The sequence below is a fragment of the Pinus tabuliformis genome, chromosome 2_1 (genome assembly GCF_031772625.1).
Source record: "Pinus tabuliformis cultivar Carrire ecotype Pingquan chromosome 2_1, CPIR1, whole genome shotgun sequence".
NCBI lineage: Eukaryota > Viridiplantae > Streptophyta > Pinopsida > Pinales > Pinaceae > Pinus > Pinus tabuliformis.
In genome coordinates, this window is record NC_142299.1 from 932,458,918 (window position 1) to 932,484,921 (window position 26,004).

The following is a 26,004-nucleotide window of genomic DNA, read 5'->3' on the forward strand; positions in this document are numbered from 1 at the left end:
TTCCACCACCTCAAGGATATCCTATTTGACTGTTTTCTAGTAGGCTTTGAAGAAGTCTACATTGAACCCATTCGAGCCTGGAGCTTTTCCATTTTGCATTTCATTGATCACTGACCTCCTCTTCCGACATTGGATTGTTAACATTGTGGTTGTCCTCTCTAGTAACCAGCTGAGGGATAGACGGAGTGAAATGGTTGATGAAACTGGATCTATCCTCCAGAGGCTCCTTTGCTATACTGAGGAAATGTTGTACAAGGACAGATTCCATGTCTTTGTGAGAGATGAGTTCTCTCCCTTGAGAATCTTTGAGCTTTGTGATTCTGTTGTGTGCCCTATGATCCATGGTGGATTTATGAAAGAACTTCATGCTTCTTTCTCCCTCTCTAATCCACTATATCCTTGATTTCTGTCTCCAAAAAATCTCCTCTTGCAAGTGCCAACCTTCCCATTCTTCCTGCAAAGAATCAACTAGCTTTTTTCGCTCCTCGGTAAAGCCATTTGTGATGCTGATCTGATTGATCTCCTGGAGTTTCTGCTCATCTTCTCTTTTGGCTTTGAAGATATTGAAAAATTCCTTTTTGTTCCAATCTTTAAGCCTGGATTTGATATGCTTAAGTTTTTGTTGGAGCAAGAACATTTTAGTGCCTTGAATGTTCAAATCCTCTCTCCACCATTTGTCAATATTATTGGTGAATTCAGGGTGAGAGAGCCAGGCATTTTCAAACCTGAAAGGTCTGTTTCTTGGTGTACCCATAAAAGTGGCTTCCAAATGTACAGGCCAATGGTCCGAACCTCCAAAGGGAATAATAGAAGCTGTCATGGCAAGGCCTGAGAGAAAGAGGTCCTCTGAAATAATGAATCTATATAGTTTAGAGGCGACTTGTAAAGTCCCTCCCCTCTTTTTGTTCCAGGTGAAGTTCCTATTTATTATTTCAGTGACCACTAACCCCATGCTCATTATGAAGTTCTAGAAGGCCATGGAGTCTCTGCCTAGATGTCCGATACCGCCTTTTTTCTCTGTAAGAGATCTTATCATATTGAAATCTCCTGCAACAATCCAGGGCATATTAGGGTGTCTTGCTCTTAGTTCCTCAAGGGAGGTGAGAAGCTTGAGTTTTTCTTCATGCTTTTGAGGTCCATAGACATTTGTGATCATGTATATCTCATCACCTAAAGGTTGATATACCAAAGAAAGATAGTTTCTAGATGCCTCAGCATCCAGGATTCCAAATTTCTGGGGATCCCACAGTGCGAGAATCCCCTCCATTGAGTTTTTGCTTTAACCTCTAGATACTCATACTTTATTAGCCATTTATTATGAATTTATCTAATCTTATCCATCGAACATTTTGTCTCCTGAATAAAAACCATATCTAGTTTTTCTTATTTTATTCTATTACTGAGATTTCTTTGTTTCCTTCTATTTCCTATGCCTCTAATATTTGAGGTTGTCAGCTTCATTAAGAAAGGTTTGTAAAGGAGTAACTGGTGAGATCTTCCATCTTACTTGAGTTAATCAATAGTTTCCCACATTCGTTCAACAACTCCTTCTGTCTTTTTATTCCTCTTTTCCTACCTGGGTTCTTTGGAGATTGTGCCTGTGTCTCCTCCATCATTTTGACCCCTCTATGCTCCTGGCTTTCATGATTTCTTTTGACTCTAGATCCCTTTGATTGTGATCTCCATAGTTAGAGCTGTTGAACCCTATCGTATTCCCTTTTTGGCAGGGAGTCCACTCCTTTGGTCGTCCCTTGTTCCAGAAATTTCTCTAGATCTAGATTTTCCCTATCTAGAATCTCCTGCAGTTCATGGTCCTCCGTTCCTACCTCACTTGGAGTCATCTCATGGTCCCTATTTATCTCCATAATGCTTGGCAGATCATCCTTTTGCTGGCTATTTTCTATGATGTCTTCCATGCTATCATCCCTTTCCTTCTCAGTGATAATGTTTTCCATTTCTTAGTTTGTTTCTTTGTTTCATTATTCTTCTTCTAGGATCTTAAAGCTATTATGGCTCGGTTGTATTTCCTAATTGATCTTCTTTTGTGACCAATTTCCGCCTTTCCCTTTGCCCCCAACCTTGGTAAAACCCTCGAGATTTCTATCCATAGTGGTTTTCACATTTATCTCCATGTTGTTTGTTGTGCAGTCTCTATATAGAGGCCCATGCTCATGGCATTTGTGGCACCTAAATGGGATGTGCTCATAGTCCACCGTCTGCACCCATTCTTCATCATATACTTCTAAATTATCGCATCCGGAAGTGCTCCAGATAAGTCCATTTCCACACATATCCGGGTGAAGGAGGTGTATTTTCCTTTCAGAGTTGCATATGAGATCTTCAGAAAATGCCCCAATTTGTTGCCTATTTTTTTCAGAGATTCCGGTAGCCAATAATCCAGAGGAAGGGAGTATAGTTTGATCCATACCGGTACCGATGTGAATGTCTCACATTTCGGGACAAAGTTCATCATCCATGGCCGCATGTAGAGGCCTGCAGCAACATAGAAATATGGTCCTCCTTCGAACACTCTGTCTTTATCCTCTAGGCTTGTGAGTACTACTGTGAAGAAGCCCTTAGATCCCATATGAAGGTGTATTTCCCACTTTGGCTTCAAGTGGCTACGTATCCATACATGCAACACCCTCTCTATCAGCCATATCCCCATGAATTTGCATATGACCGCATATTCCATCATATGATCCCTATGCGCTTGTAGCGCTGGGTCGCTTAAGATGACCCAAGGAATGATGTTCGACTTGGGTTTGCAGACCCCAGTTGTCCTTATGGAAGTAGGTTTTTGACTACTACCCCCTTTCTCCTTCTCCTTACTAGCTTCCTGCTAATCCCCTTCCTGTTCATGAGGTTTGTTTCTTCCCAATATTTCTGTGTTACTTACCTTTGTTGCCTTCTTTAGAGGTTTCTTGAAATGCTGCTTTCCCACATCCTTGCTTCTATCCATAACTACTTGACTATAGGAGGGAGCAACACTCCCCCTTGTGCGTTCCGCCATGGTGCTCAACGTCAAAACCCTAACACCAACCTGGATCAAGTTGCAGAGCTTCTCACTTGAGTGCTTCATTTCTTGCTAACTTTCATTAAAAACTCACTTTGCCCATATTCAATAAATAAACAATTTTACAATAATCCAATATTATATAAAGTGAAAAATATATAAATAAACATTATGTAGAGTTAGAAACATATTTATGGTTTAGTATTTTGGATTTAATTATTTCATTTATACTTAACGTATTTTTTAAAAAATCTTTTTCTAGATTTTTTTTCCATTTTTTATTATTATTTATTTCATAAAGTTTCTTTTGAATATGCATGTTAAAAGTGTAACTTTAAGAATGAAACCGAAGCACATAACTTACATGAAGGACCAAAGTGACTACAGAATAAAATTTCTATGATTTATTAATTTTTCTAATATAATTTAAGGAAAAACAAAAAAAACTCAGGCTATAACTACTCAACCACATGCAAAAGCTTCGTAGCCCTGCAATACTTGCATGAGTAGCCATTGGTTTAAAAAAGAGAAGAGTGAGTTGCATACTTTACCCATTAACCTAGTTTATAATTTGAAACCCTTACTATCATGTTGAAACCATTAATTTGAAACGTTATTAAATATTTAATTAATTTAATATATATTATATATTAAAAAATAAGTGTGTTGTTAATCTATTTAATTAGGAATGAAGTTTTTGAATGTATGTAAATCTATGTGAGTTAATTGGAAATTACATTTAAAAAAAAAAACAAAAATTATGAGTAGATATAATTTTGTATTATATTTTTCCAGGTAGAAAATATTTTTTTATTTAATTAAATTACGAGAATAATAAGGTTATTTTTGAATGTATATATTAACTAAACTTAAATTAAAAGTAATAAATATATATATTTTTAAAATAAAATACAACCACTTTTAGTAAATATTTTGTTCAGATAGGAAGATTAAAAGATGAGCATATTAATATTGTATTGAAACAATATAATGAAGTGAAAATAGATGCTATATGTAGATACAAATTGTTAATGAGTGTATAGAGTACTGAGTTAAAGTTAGTTATGTTATTAATTTGTAAGATATAAAGAATTTTTGAATTTAGGCTTCTGTGATCCATATCAAGTTTGAGAGAGAATTCTTCGGCGAAAATCACATTAGGATGCTTATGTCGACGCGTTTCGAACCAACCAGTGTGGTTCATCGTCAAGACAAGTTGAATGAACAGATCTCACTTTGCATATTAAATAGCCAGAACAGAATATCCAACGACTATATTTCATAACCAGGTAACGACTATCAACTAAATTTGACTGGGGAACAATTAGTTTGACTAGGGAGATAACCTTTATTTAATTAAATAAGTTAAATTCGGAAGGTTATATTTTTATTAAAGTAAATGGACCATTTTATAATTATAAATATAATTTAAAATAATAAAAAAAACTAAATTATAAAATAAGTTAATAAAGAAATTATTAAATTAATTAATTTAAAATTAATAGTTAGTTGACAAGGTAATCATATATATAAATAATAGAGTAATTAGTAGTTTGTTGCAAAAGTTATTAAATAAATATTAAAGTAAAATAGTCAGTTATATTTTTATTCAAATATAAGTTAAAGGGACTATACTTATATTTATATATATTTAATAACCTTTATATATAACTATTAATTTAAAATAAATTTATTTTATAGTTAATTTAGTTTAAAATATTAATTTATTATTAAAATTATTATTTAATAATTTTAATAAATTAAAAATTTATGAGAACATTCTTGTCAGTTTGATCATTTATAACCTTTGTAAATAGCTATTAATTTATTTTATAATTAATTTAGTTTAAAATATATAAAAATATAAGTATAGTCCCTTTAACTTATATTTGAATAAAAGTATAACTGACTATTTTACTCTAATATTTATTTAATAATTTTTGCAACAAACTACTAATTACTCTATTATTTATATATATATATGATTACCTTGTCAACTAACTATTAATTTTAAATTAATTAATTTAATAATTTCTTTATTAACTTATTTTATAATTTAGTTTTTTTTATTATTTTGAATTATATTTATAATTATTAAATGGTCCATTTACTTTAATAAGAATATAACCTTCCAAATTTAACGTATTTAATTAAATAAAGGTTATCCCCCTAGTCAAACTAACTGTTCCCCGGTCAAATTTAGTTGTTGCCATCATAGCCGTTACCTGGTTATGAAATATAGCCGTTGGATATTCTGCTCTGGCTATTTAATATGCAAAGCGAGATCTGTTCATTCAACTTGTCCTGACGATGAACCACACTGGTTGGTTCGAAACGCGTCGACATGAGCATCCTAATGTGATTTTCGTCGAAGAATTCTCTCTCATAAAGAATTTTTTTCAATGAATGTGCTAATTAAAGAGGTGTTGACGGTGCTGGACCCACCAACATGCTAAGGGGATCTCCCTGGTAAGAAGACCCAATTAGACCTTAGACTGTTTGGTGTAGGAGTCCCGGCAGTGGGTCGTAAGGTAATGCCTTGACTTCGATGTCGCACAGAGGCAAGTAAGATAACCCTGTCAGTAGAAAGGGTGTGACTACTGCAGTGAGTCAAGGAAGGTGAATGAAAGGTTCTAACATAATGTGGGTGGGATGAGTGCACCCTTTGAAAACCTACATCAGTACTTAGTTGGGATGGGAACACATGAGCGAAGATGCATCACAAGTTGGAAAGTAGAGCAGTCGACAATCCAAAGTGATGGTTAAACCAACAACACTTTTGCAACAAGATTCATATCATTACATATGAATAAGTTCATACACAAATACGTAAGTTAAACAACATATATCATTAAGGAAACCGGAACAGTCCAACTACAATAACAGCATATGCATGAAAATGTGTTGGCTCTTATTATATAAAGAAGTGTAAGTTCCAATCATATAATACATCCATGTAAACTTGCTAGACCCATTAGTGGAATGTTATAGCCACATCTGCTTGCTCCTCCAAAGAGATGAACTATCTCCATGCAGTGGAGAAGCCAAGGCACATTACAACATTGTCCAAGCTTTCTTCAAGATAGTCTTAATAGAACCATGGCTGACCAAAAGCCTATACAATGGGTTATGAGGGACTATTTATAGAAAAGGGTGGGGTGACCCTTAACATTTAAATTTGTGATCTTTCAACTACCCTCATGACTCTTCACCTACTCTATGACTGTTACATCCACTATTGACACTTGACTTACACTTGACATGACTTAACATTACAATGCGCATGTACCCATGTGAACAATGGCTTGAACAAGCCAAACTAGACATCACTCTGACTTAGACAACTATAGAAGCCCAATTGCTCAACATCTTCATGTTGATCAATACTAACATATTGATGCCAAGATTTGTAGTCCTTAATAGTGTCTGTGTGTTCCGTTGTGACATCTTTCTGAAACCTAAACCTTGCCTCCATAGCATTCGGGTACACTGCTCAGGACCCTCTATCCAATTTGTCTGAAAGCATGTGCACGGTTGTATTCAATGTGGCTAGACTAGCAACATACTTGCGCGTGATGTCTACATTGATAGACAAGTCTGGGATGGTGGTGATGCGCATCAACTCGTTGAAGTATGAGTCAAGCTCCTGTCGGACCTGCGTCTTTGTTTTCACCTGGGTGAGAGTCCCAAGTGATGGGATTGCATGTGAATGCACCACAACATCCATGCTCTTGAATAATCACACATGGGAAGCCTGTATGCTAGTGATGAGTTGCGGTAGGTCCTCATAGTTCCGGATCTGACTCCAAATATGTGTTTGCAGCTCAACTGCATTCGCCCTCATCATATTTGGAAAGTGTAGTGGGGCTCCCTTGTACTTCATTGTCCATGATTGCATGTTATCAACAACATCATGTATGTTCTTCAAGATGCATGCTCTTCTTGCACATCATTGTTGCCATCCGTGGAGATGGACGACTGCTTGGTGCACGGTACCAAACATGGAGTACAATGCTCGCATAATTGTATCAAGGGACAATACTTTGTCCAATATTGCCTTATTCAGTTTAGCTTGGGCAGACATTGTCACTAAGTCTCCTCCCTACTTGTCCACACGTAGTTCCTTCGCCACTCACTCATTCTCAATTACAAGGAAACAAACACTTGAGCTAGTGGCTTTGACATACACTCTAGTTGCACCGGACAATTTATCTAGATGCTTGTGCACATCAGTCACGATCGCTTGTTCTTCAACTTGCATAGGGGATGTTTGGTCCTTCAGAGTCGGTACTCTCTAAGACTGCATAGCTCTATGATGAGATTCATTAAAGGAGATGTTGTGCATCTCCTCTTTCGACTGACCTCCAAGGATCTCAGTGCCTCCTTGGTCATTTGAGACTTGCTCATCATCTGGATGCATTGAAGTAGGTGAGTCAACCTCTTTGTGGTGAGGCATCAGGTTGGTGTCTTGTTCCAACTCCTACTGCTCCATGTCTGCATCCAACTGTTCAAGTGAATGTTATATCTCATGAGCAAAGTCTTGCCCCTGTGATGGTTCACCCTATTTTCCTGATGCCAGCTCTTCAAATGAATCAACTACTTACACGGACACTAATTCATCTGTCTTTACATGATGCACCCCTGTTGTATCTGTTGCTGTTGCGCTTCCTTCTCCTGTTGGCATAGCTCTTGTTCTTTCTGGAGTTGCTCCCTTAGCCCATGCAACTCCTTCTCTACTTCTTCCATTCTCTTCTTATCCCTCTGCCTTTGCGCGATGTGCTTGTCGCATTGCTGCCTCTTTGCTTGAATAGCCATAACTACTTGTTCTATAAGTGGATTTGCTCGAAACTTGCAGCTTTGCTCCTCCTCCATGTGATCGAAAATATTCCTCTTCCCTTTGTAGCACATAGGTATGCTTGGATATGATGCTTCTACTGTTGCTGCTACTGCTGGTGCTCTCTTTGATGTTGCTTCATGTTGCTTCTCTACCCACTCCACGGCGAAGCCGACCTATTCATTAGGCCTGGAAGAATTATAGCAACACCTCCATGAGTCTTACTTGTCCCAATAAAATTCCCCATGGATCCATTTGAATTGAACTCTCGTGCAATGATCCTTCACAATGCAATGTGGTTCATATGGATTACAACTTCAGAGGTTGAATAGGTACTTCTGTTGGAAAAAATTGAGGGGGGGGGGGGGGGTTAATCAATATTCCTTAGCAATTATCACTTTTAAATCTTTTCAGAGAATTAGTTAATCTTCAATTATTATTAACGTTTATGCAATAATAACAGTAAATAAAAGAACCAAGGAGGCACAAATATTTTAGGTGGAAAACCCCAACCAGGTCAAAAACCACCAAACGCTTTTCTAATAATTCTTTAATCTTCAACTCCAATTGAAAAGAAAGCTCCAACTTCCTAGAATATAGAAAAGCATTCTTCTCCAGCACCCACTGGATGGACGCTCCAATGCCTGAGATTCTTCAGTAGTTAACTAAACGGATGCCCCAACACCCAATGAGCTACAACTCACCCTACCACCACCCTACCACCCTGAAGTTTTCACAGGCTTGAACCTGTTGGTAACTTCATGCACCTTCCTAGCACCACCCTACCACCCTATAGAAGAATAAAAGAAGAATGGACTCCCGTACCAGGGAAAATGGTCCATTTTACAATGATATAGGATGATGTAGAAGAAGAAGACACAGTAGACCACAACCCCAACTATGACACAACCACCTAATGATGATCATATACCTCCCGACACTGCCTCTTCAACACTTGGCAGATAGACACTTGTACAAATTTTACAAATATGCTTTTACAATGACTTTGTACAATGATACTTTTACAATTTCTGTATGTAGTGCTTCCCACTTGAAGAATTCATATGGTGAACTTCTTGCTGTTGCTTTTCACCTTGATTGTTGCTCTTGTCATGCTACCCTTCCTCACTCTTCAAAACATTACATTATGCATTGAGTCTTTGCTTTATGAATATATAGTACCGAGAAAAAATCTTCAAGGAAATACCCATGACATGATAATAGAAAAACATAACTCATCCTGTAGAGCATATGTCAGTGCTAAACAAAAACAACAAACTAGAATAAAAATAACCTAGTGCAATTAAGAAATGAACATGTATATATAGAATATACTTACATGTAGCTTACCTCTGCTGCATCATTTTGCTGCACCTTGCTCTTTGCTGCCCTAGAAAGTCTAGTCCTTTGCACCCCTTGACAACACATGATCTAGTTTTTCTTGCCTTCTAGGAGCATGGTATTTAAACTAATGTATCTCTACAATTTAAAATCCCCAACATGTGATCTTCGGTCCTATAGAAGCCCTTTGAGTCTTATTTCCAATGCCATAGGTCTAACCCGATTTGGACTCTTCAAGAAAAAGTTATGCCCAATTTCTCACAATGACCTAATTATGGACTAGTTCAGTAGAGCGAACTTGTACGATTTGCCACGTGTCATTATTTCCTCCTTTGGCTCTAAAATTACTACACAGAAAACTATTGTTTGTGTACTATCTGTCACTTTTTACAGAATTTGAATCCTCTTCTCAGAAATAGAGTTATCACGATTTTCCCAAGGTCACTTTGAGACGAAATTCGGTAGCCTGCCAAAACCCTAACTTCCACAGATCATATCTCCGAAAATATAGCGAACCAAGATCTGAAATTCGGTCATGACATTCATTAAGATTTTGAATCAAATGGGTTTTAATTTCCGAATCTAAGATGTCGCATAAATGAAGTTATAGAGAAAATCCCACGATCACTCCATTTGGAGGATATATGAGATTTCTTTTTACAGGGTTGAGAGGGGCTTCTATAGAGAATGTTGGAGGGATTTTAGAAGCTTAAAAAATTATTAATTATTGGCTATTCAATGACCAAAACCAATTATGAGTGCCATGCCACAGCCCCATAGGGTTTTAACCCACTAACTTCAAACATGAATATCTCTCAAACCATGAAGAATTACTTGGCATGCCATATATCAACGGAAACATCTCGATGAGTAGAATCCATCTAGAAGATCCTTTACTCAAAATAGAGTAATTTGTCAAGTCAAAATTCCCTTGCAAGATCAGGGTAGCCCCTGGTGCTTCTTGGGTTGACATCAATGACAACCTTAGATCATCTTTAGATCAACCACTTCTTCATCTATTCTACTTCGACATCCGCTTGCTTGATACTCTAGATCTCATATAACCCAATCCACAATGGAAGAGTGGGCCAAGGTGCCTTCTTCTTTTGCTACAGTCTAGCTGATGTGATATGCTACTTCTTGTATGACAAGTATGTCCAAGGTAAACTTTGGTAGAACTTGTGGAGGCTTCTCCGCACTGAACATTCGGATGAAAGTGCCGGACATTGAGGCATACCAATCTGTAATGCCTAACAATGCCTCCATCGCTTCCTCTGGCACACAGGGTAGATCTTGTTCAAATATCATCTTGTACATTGGGGTGACAAAATGGTTGGACAACCGTATGATTACTCCTTTGAAGCTGCATTCAGGCAACAACTTGAAATATGTGTTCAAACCAGTCTTTGCTGGTGACCATGCCCACTCCAAGGCCAGAGAACTCATGTCGGGCATAGACTGCATCTAGGATGTAGGCGGACATGTAAATCTCTGCATGCATACCTTCAGGTGACTGTTTATTCTTTGTGACTTGTTCCTTCAGCTGATGAGCCATTATCCCAGACCAGTTGCATGGTTTTCCTTCTCTATCCAGTAGGTCCAATGCAATCACCAAGTATTGGTACACCTTCCTCAATATCTTCATCTTGTAGCTCTGGTTGGGTGTCATCCTGAAATGAGCTAGATCCTTTACCCAATCCTTCAAAATGTCTCTGGAGTTAGCTCTCCTATTGGGCAAGATGAATGGAGGAGTCATGACAGTCACAGGCTCCAACATCTGATACATCTCATCATAATCTCGTGCCTAGAAGGTTACAAGCTTCGTCCTACTTACACTGCTTAAGGTCATCGTCTCGGGGTTAGTGTGAGAGACGATCCAGTGAATCATGTCCATGCATGGGAATGCGGGGTATCTGCATGCAATCTAGTACAAGCTGGACTTGTGAATGTTCACGTACACTTGATGGTCTTCGAGGTCTTCCCCAAAATTGCCTGAGAATGTTTCATTAACCTCTTGCCACTTCAGTTTGATGTCCTTGTTTAGATACAACGTCATGTCTTCATAGATCGACAGGATAGAGGACATCTGCTCAGCTGATGCTCCAACTACAATACCATTAGTGTCTTGAGATCCTATTCTCTTGGAAGCCATTGAGACAAATGAACACCTGAAAGATCTGGAGACAAGAAACATGCATTGCAAGAAATATGTCAATGAAAACAAAGAAAATCCAGGGAAGTACACAACACATGCCAGGGAAACTAATGAGCAAGATTGCGCAAATTTTACTGGGAGGTTGGATGATTGGCTACCAGAACTACGCAAAAGGCAGTCTGGGCTATCTGGGATCTGTGAAATGTGCAATCCAGTCAGGCTGATGGCTACTGGGATTGTGCAATGGATAATTCCAGCTGGGAAGGACTACTGGCCCAAGGACATATTTGCACAATTTCTTGGGCCAAGCAACCACTGTCCTCCAGAAATGTGCAAAACAGTCTTGGAGGCTAGTGCTAGGTAGGAATGTGCATTTTTGGAGAGGAAGGTGAGCCTTCCTTCCCCATATTACGCAATGCAGCCTAGGTGTAGGCAGAGTCTGGGCCAAGGATGGCCTGACTTGCCGATGGGAACCTGAAAGGAAATAAGACAGAATGCATGCCGACACTAAGTGATAACAGAAGTGATTAATAGTGCATGAAAAACATGAATGAAATATTTAGCAAACAGATCAACATGCATGTGGGTGAGGCAGTTTTCCGGTTGGGCGAACGTCCGTGCAAAACATTTTAATGCACGCGACATCAGTGAGATAGAAATAAAAACTGAAACAAAGCTAGGACATGCTATTGTACATGTAAACGACAAAAAGCATTCAAAGAAATCAAGAAAACAACACTCACACAAGCGAATACACAAAAAGAGACAGAAATGTTGAAAAAGATAAGTTGAGGCATCTTACCCGTGAATAGCTGAGCCAGATGTGTCGAAGAGTCCTGGATGTGCAGTGGGATGTAAAAGCTCCAATATCGATGTGAATGAATGAGCTCTGATGCATCGAATAAATAATTTTGGTCTCATGATGCGCATGCCACAAATCTAGGAAAAAGAGAGACTTGGAGGGAAACTTCCAAAACAAATTTGGATGTAACCACTGGCTACTAAAAATAGCTTCCTAAATCAAGGGATGCCTTTTTGATGTACCTATTGCTATTTCAGGAAGAGAAATTCATGCATTCATGTAAGTCAAGTTTCCTTGGTCCCGGGTGGAACTGGTCAACCAGACTGATCATGCATGCAGTTGCTCAACTGCTTGAGAAAAATGCGCATTCCTGGCTAGGAGCTAGGCTGACTGCCCAGGAGGATTGCATAATTTCTGGGCAGAGCAGCTGACTGCTACCCAGATTTGTGCAAATCCTGGGTTGAGAATCCCTGCTAGGGAAATTTACGCAAGTCCTGCTAGGAGTGTTGACTAGAAAGATTGCGCAATCTTGGAGCCTAGCAGGATGCCTAAGAGGATTGTGCAATTTTTGGAAGGAAGGTTGGTTTCCCTCCAAAAATGTGCATTTTTCAAGGGGAAGCTACTCAGCCTGCAGCTGGACCAAGTCTGGGTGAACAACGTGTGAAGGGAATGGATCGAACTATGCTCGAAAGGCTTCCTTTGTGCATGAAAAACACTGAAGCTTGTGTACTTGAGGAACCAAGACAAAGTGGTGTGCATGGTTGGTAGGGAGGCTCCAAAACAAGCTAAGGTAAAATTTTGGAGGGTTGTTGTAGTGACTACAACAAGAGGAAATCCTTTAAACAAGAAAAAAAATGATCTTAAGGGTCTTAACATATAAGTGTGTATGATATAATGATACATGAGCATTAAGGCTCAAGTCATATATGGACAAGATTTATGTGTTTTGCTTGACCATTAACTATTTTTTGTTGGCATTGATGTTAGCCCAAGTGATGATTTCACCGGATGTGGATACTACTCATCATAATGTTCCTTATGTTCTTTTAAACTGTGTTATGAACCAGATAAGATTGCATAAGTTTCATTAGATAGATACTTTTGTGAAATGCCTAAATCATGTCTTATTATTAAAATTTTATTAATATCTCTATATTATACACTATGATTTCAATATGGTGTCAATTAATGGCCAGGTCAACACAGGACTATTCAAGTATAATTTTTGGATGTGGGGATAATGATGCACATGTGGTTCTTATTCATTTATTTTCTTATGATAATGATGTTGTATGCTTACATGATATGCATATGGATTATGATGTTATGTTGAGGTATATTAACATGCAATTCATTTATTATGTGATGATATGTATTTGATGTTGAATGTTGATGTTATGACTTAGGAGGATATTATGATGTGAAGCATGTGGTAATTGTATGTAGATTTATGACATCAAAATTTTGTGATAACAATGATGTTATGTTCTCATGATGGCATGAAATACTTGGCATGTGGATTATTTTTTATGATACTATGATGTTATAGCTAATACATTGGATGTATGTTGAAATGTGGTGATTGATAGGAAATCCATAAATGGGCCTAGAGGGTTGGTTTATTTGATGATCTCGTGGGAGCCCATACCTGTGAGGGAGAATATGAAAAACCATATGGGCCTGGGGACATACTCAGTCAAGACTACATATGTCAGTGGTTCCTTTGTCTTGTATAGCTCTTGAGGGGCTATGGGACCATCTTGAGGAGGCCAAATGCCTGATATTGTAGGTCAAGTTCCTGATAATGGACTGGGATGTCGAAGTCTGGTGGTAGTGTAAGGAATTTGATGCCCTGGGTTGTGCACCTTAGTGAGTGTGGAGGTAGTGTGCCAACCTTTCAAGATGCCTGGAGTAATACTACATGGATTACTTAGTTGGGTGTCTACCATGGGGTAGACGAGGTTTAAGCCGATCATGAGCCTTGGGACTAGCCTTGGGCTATGGTACATACTGATGAGGCTTTATGCGTAGTTTTGAAAGTTGGGAAAAAGGGCAGAGGTTCCTTGGGATTTCCCGGGTATTGTGGAAACTTTTGATGCCCGCTGGGTATACTAGTTTAGCAGAGAGTGTAGCGAAAATCTGAAGTAATAAATTACTAAATAAAATAAAATTTTAAATGATTAAACTTAACTTCGGGACAAATTTCCTTAAAGAGGGTGAGTGTGTAATGCCCCTAATAATAATATAAAAGATAATAAAAAATATTTTAATATAGTATTAAAATATAAGTAAATAAATAATAAACAATAAAGAAAAGATATAATAGTAAATAATAAAGAAAAGAAAATAATAGTAAATAAATAATAAATAATTAAGTGGATATAATAATAATAAATAAATAAATAGTAAATAGTAAACTAGAGTTCTAAATAACTATATAAAAGTAAAGTATATAAATACCAAGAATAAGTAAAGTTAACAAAAATTAAAAAGGAATAAAATAAGAAAGAGTTAAATTAAGATAAATATTAAATTAAGTAAAACTTATAATAAAGAAATAAAAGTTGTATGTTGACACATGGAATGTGTGCATGCATACCTCTTTTAATTTTTGGTCTATTTAATGCATGATGAGGAGTATGAGATTCATCCATTCCTTCATCCATTCTCTTCGGAGAAAAGTGTTGTGAGGGAAAGGATTCCCTGATAGTAGTAGGTTGATTGAGGGCTCACAGGTGGCCAACTTTAGAAAGACTATGTGTGATCCAGGAGGATCTCGTCAGATCATTGCATAGGTGTTCAAGTGTCGTCGTGAGTGTTCAGTGTCATCGTTAATTCAATTCAGCTTCGACAATATGGTTATGGATCAGGTTGTTCAGGTAATGTTTATGGTGTTCAGTTGATATCGGTGTACCTGGCTGTTGACTTATGTTCATCGACAGTTTGGATTGGTTGCTGACATGTGTTTTGTCGTTCATCTCTGCAAGTCTTGGTGTCGGCATGGGTTGTGTCATCCGTTGCAGAGGTTCGATGTGTCATCAGGGTTATTGTCACAAAGGTAGCTGATGTCAATGATGTATATGGTTTTATGTCACATTGCGACAATATGTTGCACATGGGTTTTGTGAAAAACAAATGTAATCCTAAACCTAAGTTTGCAACCCTAATACATTACAAATGTATTAAAACCAAAATACATTAAAACAAATCTAATGCTATACCTAAAACCTATGTCCTGATCTATCGCAATAACAACATTATGTGTTAACACAAAAACCTAACATCAAAACCTAAAGTATAAAACCCCTTTTAAATCTTGGTCTATGTTGTTAAACATTGTAAAACAATACAATATAAATACACAGTTGAACGCCACCTAAACTGTCAGCCTAAACTGCATCGAAGGAGGTCATGTCATGTGAACATGATGAGTTAGAATCATCAGGTTAACATCAACTGCAATCCTAACCGCATCGGAGGTATGACATGTGAACTGGGTATTGGTTAATTGTCGGGGTCTTCACAACCACAGAGGTTAGGTGGTAACCGCTAGGTCTTTAGAAACTGCAATAGGCCACATGGGAATGTAGCAATGGTTAACCGCCAGGTCTCGGAACCACCAATTGGAACCATAGTAGATAACGGTGGAAGTGGACACATTGAAAACCGTTAGCATTACTGTAGCCGTGACCGTCGAGTGGATAGGCCACCAGGTGGCAGTCAGGCAATCCACCGCCCGTTGATCACATGTAAACCGTCAGCCCTCCATCTGGTTAGCTAACCGCCTATGGCTATATCTTATAATAGGGTATTTTTGGGGTTTTTGTTGAAGTTTTGCTACAACAAACTAATTCGACTACCTTAGGAACCTAGCTTAGGTGTCATGCAACAACAAGACCAATTTCTAAACCACATCTTGAAACAACCAATTCATCCTGAAATCAACCCAAGGTGGTTTTGATGCATATATAGGCCTCTAAGAGGCAAATTTCATTCATTGATTAGGAGGAGTGTACTTTTGGTTTTTGTATGCAGATTCCGGAGGTCATAGGAAATTTTGTTTTCAGTGTTACGGGAGCATCTAGAGTCGGAATTGGGAACTGTGATAGGCGTTGGAAAGATGGTTCAAAGGGCTATCTGATGATAGTGATCAGAAGTGCCTGTATGTACATCCATACTATCAAATCTCTGTGTAATCAAATCCTTCTTTTCATTCTGAATAAAAACAGTTGCCCATCTTGAAAGCGGACCCGAGACGTAGTCCATCAGGGACGAACTTCTTCATCAATCTCGCTGTCTGGTATAATTTTGTTTTTTATATTTTCACTTCTGTTATGCTTCTATCTTGTGTTTAATCAGCTATTGTAAAGTCTCCTTCTCAAGAATTTTTCCTCGATTTTCGTGCTTTGAGCTAACGTTCAAGTCATAAATGCTAATCACTTCTACATCATTTTTAGTTTATGATCATTTTAGATCATATAATTTGGTATCAGAGCAAGTTGAATTTGTATAATTTGCAATTGAATGTTAACCAAGTCAAAGTTGCAACGAGGAGAAGGAATTCTTGAGCAGATCGACCCAGAGATTGGAAAGCAACAGGTCGTTTATAAATCAACCATGTCAGGACTTGATGCAGGTGAAACGTTGAAACTAAGATGAGCGAAGAAATTTTTTAGCAAGCATTCTTAACTATGCAGCAAATGTTGGGAGAATTGTACAAAGACAAGAAGGCAAGAGATGCAGCTTCTTCTTCAAAAGCATCGAAGAAGGATAAAGGTAAGGCAAGGCTGATAAACCACCTTCACCTCCATCATCTCCATCATCTTCTTCTTCTTATTCTTCTTCCACTGCAGAATCTAAAACAGAAAAGAAACCTAAGAAAACATCTCTTTTGAAACTTGATGTGAAATTTGAGTTACCTATTTATGATGGTGAAATGAATCCTGAAAAGCTAGATAACTGGATTAAGCAGTTAGAAGTGTATTGTCGCATTCAAAACATTTCTAGCGATAAAACTAAAATTCAGTTAGCTACACTTAGAATGGGGGGAATAGCTTTAATATAGTGGGAAAGTAAAACTCAGATAGATGTAGAGCATAAAGTAAAAGTCATCTCTTCATGGTCTAAGCTTTTAAAAGCTCTTAGGAAACAATTCTATCCTTTAGGATACATGCAGCAAGCTGTTATTGATTGGCAGCATCTGAGGCAAGGTAAAAGGCAGAGTGTTCACGAGTTTGCTCAGGAGTTCAAAAAGAAAGCATTGGCGCTTGGTATTTCATTGGATACATGTGAAACTTTATTAAAATACATCGACAATTTACATTCATATTTATAGCATATGTTATTGATTTTTAATCCTGATGATTTTGATGAGGTGTGTGTTCAGGCCATACATATTGAATCAAGGGGCGGACCACTCAATTTTTCATCGCAGTCATCCAAAAAGTTGGAAACCAAATATTCCATTAACAGTAAGGGGAAGAACATTTCAAAGAGAAAGAAATCAGTGATCGTTCAGAAGGAAAGACCTACCTGTTCTCATTTCCAAAGAATCGGTCATGATGAATCTAAGTGTTGGAAACTTCATCCAGAACTTAAGCCTAAAAAGTTCCTTAAGGAGAAGGATGAAAACAAGGCCATTGCAGCAGTCCAACAAGATCCAGGTTCAGATTTAGGTGATGAAAGGAGGATAACCGCCATGGTTACAACATGTAAAAATTCTGACACTAGTTCAAGTTCGAAAACTATTGCATCTTCTTCAAACATAAATCCTTCAAATGAGGATAAAAGAGTTGAGTTGTTTAACATAAGGATAACTTCTAAGCATACAAAGATAGATACAATGTTTGACAGTAGATCATAGCTGAATTTAATCTCTAAATATTTAGATAAAACTTTTGGTTTGGAAACAAGGAATCATCCAAGACCTTACCCATTAGGATGGCTAAATAAATCAACTCAGATAACAGTCGCCAAACAGTGTCGATTAAGATTTTCCATAACAGCTGATTACATTGATGAAGTGGAATTAGACGTGGTTCCAGTAGACATATGTGGAGTTGTCTTAGGAAGTACTTATCTTTATGATCGTGATGCAGTATTTTACAGGAGAGAACATAAATATCACCTTAAGAAAGACAAGGTTGAATTTATTGTCAGGGCACATCAAAACAAAAATCACTTGAATTCAGTTAATGTTAATCAGATGAAGCGATTAATAAGTTCAAACAAGAGATTTGTAATCATGTGTATGAAAGGACAACATAACAATGGACATGATGGTTGTTTAAGTTATGAGACTCAACTTAAAGATGTTTTGATTAAAGAGATAGAAACTATTCCAGTTCTATGAAAATCCAAACATCTTATTCATAAGTAGGGATTACAAGATGAATTACAGTGTGTGCCTAAAGCTCCTCTTCCTAATATCAAAATGAATCAATTCAGTTTAAGTTTGGAGCTTAACAATTACAGGGATACATAACAATATTGGGGAAAATCAATGTTCAATTTCTCTTGTATTGTGTCGCCATGTCATGTTTCAAATAGTTTGAAAAAATCTTTTTAAGTGGAGAGGAAACCTATTTGTTTTCATATTCAAGCCTTTCCTAAAGCAGTGTCAAAGTGTCTAATGGGAACTTATGCATGAGAGGAAAGTGCTAATCAATGGAAACATCATTTAATGAATAAGGAAAAAGTGATTCAAATAAATCAACAGCTAATTCATTACTTTCAAAGACAAACTAAGTTGCATCAAATTTCACCTTACAATTTGATGGGTTCATTGTAGCAAGTTCACTTAGTAATCACAATCAGGAAAGTATAGCTGGGGTCAAGTATATCTTTGATTGTATCTATCATTTCGCAAAATAGATTGTTTATACATGTTGATGGTATTAAACAAAGTCCAGTAGAGACTATTTTCAAAGATTATGAATCACTAACTGATGCTTCTTCATGGAAAGAAATCAATTTCCATGTTGATAATAGGTTGTTTTCCCATCGTCACAAGTTGTGTATAGTGCAGATGGATGAAACAGGTCACTAACTTAAAAAGTGCCATGGTTAGCATCATCAGGATCATCACTTGCAGGTTAGTGATCGAATGTATTAGTACATCATCAGATCAAGGTGGAAAGAGAAGGATTTCTACACTCATCGACTATTTGTGTAGTCAAGCTTTTGTGGTCCAAAAGGTTTCAAGTGGAGAGGAATGATCTAGGAGGATCTCGTCAGATCATTGCATAGGTGTTCAAGTGTCATTGTTAACTCAGTTCAACTTCGACAATGTGGTTATGGATCAAGTTGTTCAGGTAATGTTTATGGTGTTCATTTGATATGGGTGTACCTGGCTGTCGACTTGTGTTCATCAAAAGTTTTGCTAGGATTGGTCGACGACATGTGTTTTGTCATTCTTCTTCGTAGGTTTTGGTGTCGACATGGGTTGTGTCATCCATTGCAAAGGTTCGATGTGTCGTTAGGGGTATCATCGCAAAGGTAGCTGATGTCGATGATGTATATGGTTTTATGTCACATTGTGACAATATGTTGCACATGGGTTTTGTGAAAAACAAATGTAATCCTAAACCTAAGTTTGCAACCCTAATACATTACAATTATATTATAACCAAAATACATTAAAAAAAACCTAATGCTATACCTAAAACCTAAGTCTTAAGCTATCGCAACACCAACACTATGTGTTAATACAAAAACCTAACATTAAAACCTAAAGTCTAAAAACCTTTTTAGCTCTCGGGCTATGTTGTTAAACATTGTAAAACAATACAATATAAATACACAGTTGACCGCCACCTAAACTGTCAGCCTAAACCGCGTCGGAGGAGGTCATGTCATCTGAAGATTTTGAGTTAGAACCGTTGGGTTAACATCAACTACAATCCTAACCGCATCAGAGGTCTAACATGTGAAATGGGTATTAGTTAACCATCGGGGTCTTCAGAACCGCAGAGGTTAGATGCTAACTGCCAGGTCTTCAGAAACTGTGACAAGCCACATGTGAATGTAGTAATGGTTAACCGCTAGGTCTCGAAACCGCTAGTTGGAAAGCAACAGATAACTACAGAAGTGGACACATGGTAAACCGTCAACATAACAATAGGCGTGAACGTCAGGCGGATAAGCCACTAGGTGGCAGTCATGCAATCGACCACTCGTCGATCACATGTAAACCATTAGCCTTTTGCCTTGTTAGCTGACCGCCTGCGGTTATATCTTATAATATGGTATCTTTGGGGTTTTTGTTGAAGTTTTGTTACAACAAACTAATTCGACCACCTTAGGAATCTAGCCTAGGTGTCATGAAACAACAAGACCAATTTGTAAAACACATCCTAAAGCAACCAATTCATCCTGAAATCAGCCCAAGGCGGTTTTGATGCATCTACAGGCCTATAAGAGGTAGATTTCATTCATTGATTAGGAGGAGAGTAGTTTTGGTCTTTTTATGCAGATTCTAGAGGTCATAGGTAGTTTTGTTTTCTGTGTTACGGGAGCATCCGGAGTCAGAATTGGGAACCATGATAGGCGTTGGAAAGATGGTTTAGAGGGTTATCTGATGATAGTAATAAGAAGTGCCTGAGTACACATTCATATTGATCAAATCTCTGTGTAATCAACTCCTTATTTTCATTCCTAATAAAAATGATCGCCCATCTTGAAAGTAGACCCGGAGATGTAGTCCATCAGGGACAAACTTTGTCATCAATATCGTTGTCTAGTATAACTATGTTTTTGCTGTTTTCACTTCTGTTATGCATCTATCTTGTGTTTAATCAGCTGTCGTAAAGTATTCTTCTCAACCAGTTTTCCTCGATTATTGTGCTTTGAGCTAACATTCAAATCATAAATGGCTAATCACTTCTACATCAGTTTTAGTTTATGATCATTTCAGATCAATGTGAAGTTGAGCCTATAGTTGGGTGGAGAGTCATCCCCAAAAATTTGTTGCAATTAGCAGGATTCAAATAGCGTTCAACTCTGGAATTTCAAGTAAGGAATATCATCGCTACAAGTAAGTTGTCTCTACTTATATCTTTTGAAATTCTATGCTAATTAGTTGAATAGTTGTGTGTTGATTATAAATCACATAATCTATGTAATTAGTTGTATATTTAAATTTTGGGTTGTTACATTAAATTACTAGCAAAAGAAAAGATGCACAAGGTAACAGTTGTTGGTGGCTCACTCATAGTTATCTAACAAATCCAATAATGTTATCATATAGGGAAAGGAGGACTACAATGATTAACACTATGATGATTCTAAAAGTTTTTTGAATAATTTATAGTTTTAGGGTACTAAATCTGGTTCTCTTATGGAATCCTAAACTATGGGAAATTGTTAAAGCTTTCTTCCTAGACTTTTAGACTGTTATATTTGAAATTTTTTGGATGATGTAGCTGGAGTTTAATAGGTCCTTCAAAATTTTATAAAATATAAATCCATAGTCGTTGCATTTAAAAAAAACACCACACAATAATTCGTATCCCCTACCATAAATTATCGCTAAATTGAAGAAAGTCAAAGTGAAATGTAAATTTAATTTTTTGGGGTAATTTTTATACAGGAAACTCATTTTATGTTGGTTTAAACATCCTTTTTGTACTCAAATTTTAGTTTGAAAGCTTACATTATTTACCCAAATCATTTATAGTTTTCCAAAATTGCTTGTAGGTTATGATTGTGCGTTTCCTAAGTTGAACTAGGTGATAGCGACTTCTTGTTTACCCTTTTTCCTTATTTCCACCTGAATCAACTATAGGAAATTAATATATTGTAGTTTCAATTAGAAATTTTGACTCTTTTGTTTTTATAACATCTCCTGAAACATTTATTTGGCTAGTTAGTTTTAACCCTAATTGACTTTAGAAAAAAATTCCTAACCATATTCTAAGAGTATAAAAGCCATTACATCTTCTTGTTTTCTCTCTTTTTCATAATGGTCAAAAAATCAATGTGTTTTTAACTCTCTTTTCTCTAAAAATTTAGTTAGGTCTATAATATCAAATATTAAGTAAATTCCCTAGATACTTAATTCCTAAATCTCTTACTTGCAATTCATAACACTTAACCACTATTACAGATAACTCATTGAATTATAATTAAACCATACATTATAACTGAAATTAATTAAATAATTATAATAAAAATCCAAATATTATAACAATTAATTATTTTCCAAATATTGAAACTATCTATTTTAAGACAAATTTAAACAACATCATAAAAAATGGTAAAATAATTTTAATTACTATCCACTTTCAATATATATTTTTTCCAAATATTTTATAGATTCCATTCACATTCAATATATCATTGAACCATGGATATCAATGTGAATCTACGTTCATGCTAGAAATAGTTAAAATGGGCAATGCTTTTAATTATAAAACATTACTTCACTTTTATTTTAGAGACAAAATTCTACTTTTACATGTAATAAAATATTTTCCAAGTAATATTTTTTAATTAAAAAATGTAATTTTATAACAAGAAAATTAAATTTACAAAAACAATATTATTTTATATTATAAAAAGATTTATAATTTTTTTTATTATTATTATTAATAAAGTATTCTCTTTTTTTATATGATATTTTCTCATTTTTTTTTAATTAATTATCATCATACCTAAATAAAATCGGCTCCTTTTATCTTCATACAATCATATTTTTTTATAATAATTTTTATTTTTAATCAATTTCTTTTATCTCATTAAATTGTTAATGGTATAATTTTTTTTAATATATTTTGTCTTATAAAATTTTATTACAATATATTATATAATTATTTTCCTCTTTCCAATAAAATTGTATTCACTATGTCCATCTTTTAAATGTGCATAATATACTTTAAAAACTTATTAATAATTCTCCCTAAAAGCCCATTAACTTCTAAATCCTCTAGGTCCTAATTAACCCCATAAACATACATTAAACCCCTAACACCTTAACCTCATTCTCCTAAGCCCTTAAACCCCTAACCAATACGCCCTTAACCCCTAACCCCTAAAACCTTAAACAAAAACCCCTTATCCCTAATCCCATAAACTAATTAACCCCTCACTCGACCTAACCCCTTAATTAACCCTAACCATAATAATCCAATAATATTTGTCCACGTCAAGATGACAACATATGTCAAATATCTCCTAAAATAATATAAACATTTAAAATACACAGACAATGGGTCTATGCATGAAGCTAGGTTACACTTTTTGGCAAGACAGGGTGTGCTGTGAGTGAAAAAGGCAGCTCGATCGAGTCTTTTTGAGCTCTCAATCAAGCAATATTTGAGCCCTCAATCGAGTTGTTTGAGGGCTTAAATATTTCTTGATCGAGCATTAAAACAAACTCTCGATCAAGCTCTTATGTAACCCTAGGATAGGATCTTTATTGAACCTTAAAGCTTGATAACATTTATATTTTTCTCATCGTTAACAATTTTAAAATTTAAACATCAATAATGATATGCAGACTTTAAAATTGTAAGTATTTGATAGTTAAAAACAAGAACAACAACAACCAAATTTAATTACTAATTTCATTTAAATAGGTAATTAATAGTGGTGTGAAATAATGTTTCATTACATTTCTAGCAATGTGGTGTATATATTTGAAAAATTATTATATTCCACTTGCAATTGAAATTGTAATATTCTTATATTTATAGTTTGGTAACTTAAAAATTAGTTTTTAATATGATTTAAATTTTCAATGCTAAAATTTAAATAATAAATTAATTATAAATATAATTTAAATAATAAATTGATTAAACATAAGAAAAAATATCCATTTGATTTTAACAAATATTATAATTTTTGTATAGATAGGTGTAACTAATAAATTTGAATTTGAAACTGCTGGAAATGTATAATTTATAAAATTCACTGAAGAGTTAATCAATTATGAGTCACGATTCCCTCGGTCATATATATATATATATATATATATATATATATATATATATATATATATATATATATATATATATATATATATAATGCAGTAGTATCCACTTGTTCATGGAAAGAAACGAATGCAATATTAATTATCGTAGTTGTAAGTTATAATTAATAGAGTTGTAATGGATGCAATGGGATATGCGGTTATAAATCTCTTTCAACCAGTAGAATGTGATTGCACTCAATTTTGGCCTTAGTTGTACAAGTGCGAAGTACATATATAAATTTTTACTCATGACTTAGATTTACAATATATATTTTTAAAATAATAAAAACATAACGAAATCATAAATTTTAAAATATTATTTGACTAATTTGAATTTGGGTAATCTATATTTAAATGTGCATAAGTAATTATTCTTAAAATAATAATATTATAAAATTTACAAAAATTTAAAGTAATAATTTGAAAAAATATAATATATGAAATTTTTTAATGAGAGAAATAATTTAGTTTATTTTATTGTTCTTTTTGATATATTGTAATTACATTTCAATTTATTGAAGTTTTTTACACAAAAAGAATTATAAAATGATTAAGTATAAAAATATGTTATATTTAAAATCAAAATAATAAACAAATTATCATTTTTAAGAATTTCAAAATTGAAAAAGAAAAGTTAAAATCTTTTATAGAAAGTTATCTATATATTATTATAATTATTTTCTTGGTAAAATAAAATAAAATTTGGATTTATAATTAAGGAAAATTAGAGTTTGGAATATATTTGAATATTTATAAAAAATATTTTTGTGGAATAAATAAATTTTATAATTCGCTTAAAGACAAGTATTGAGAGGTTTCATTTTTTTTTTCTTTTTTTAGATAACTATGATAGCTTGATCGAGCCGCTGTTAAACCACAATAAGGGCTTCATCGAGGGTTTCTTAAAAACTTGATCGAGCTATTTGAAATTTTACCTCAAACACTCGATCGAGAATTTTAAGCGCTTGATCGAGCTATTAAGGGCCTAAAAAATAGAGTTTTAGCTCCTCTTCTATAGATTTCTCTGCAACACCATTTTGTACTTAAGAAAACTCTAGGCATAATTTGTCCTTAACCGACGGAGTTGATCATGTTGGATTCGGGAAGGAATCCTCTGTCTAATGACATATGCGTTTGACATTTTTTAATTCATAAGATATTTTTTATCTAATTTATTTTAAACGTAATGCTTGAAATTTTTTGGACAGTTTCAAAGGGGTTGAATAAATGATCAATAACATAAAATATACAAAACGAAATTTAAAATATATATCTATATATATATATATATATATATATATATATATCTTAGTTTACCAGTCCTCTTCAAAAGGGTACTCTTTTGTTTTTTAGTTTATTTAAATAATAGAATAAATCTTACGTAAACACATGTCTCTGCAAAATGCAATTGAAATATTACTTCACCAATTTCGAAAAATAATTAAAAATATTATTTTGCATAAAAAATAAATTTTCAATATGAAAAACTTAGTTCTCTTCATGTAGATCATGTTTATATATATATATAAAAGCATATATATATATATATATATATATATATATATATATATATATATATATATATATAAATACACATTTTAGATTAAGTATGTTGTACGTGAATACACACATACCTCTTAAGATGTGCAAAAATTTGCAAGGACAAGCATTTCATTTAATAGAAAATTGACATATCATTAAGACAATAACATAACTCTCCAAAAATTTTCTTTTTACTCTAAATCAAAATTCGCAATGCTTATATGAATTTTGAAGGCTTCAATTACATAAAAGAGTAAAATTTTGAAATTTCATTGCCACATTTGGCCCAAAAGTGTAACCCATATTCATGCATTCACCCATTTACAATTTACAATATAAAGAC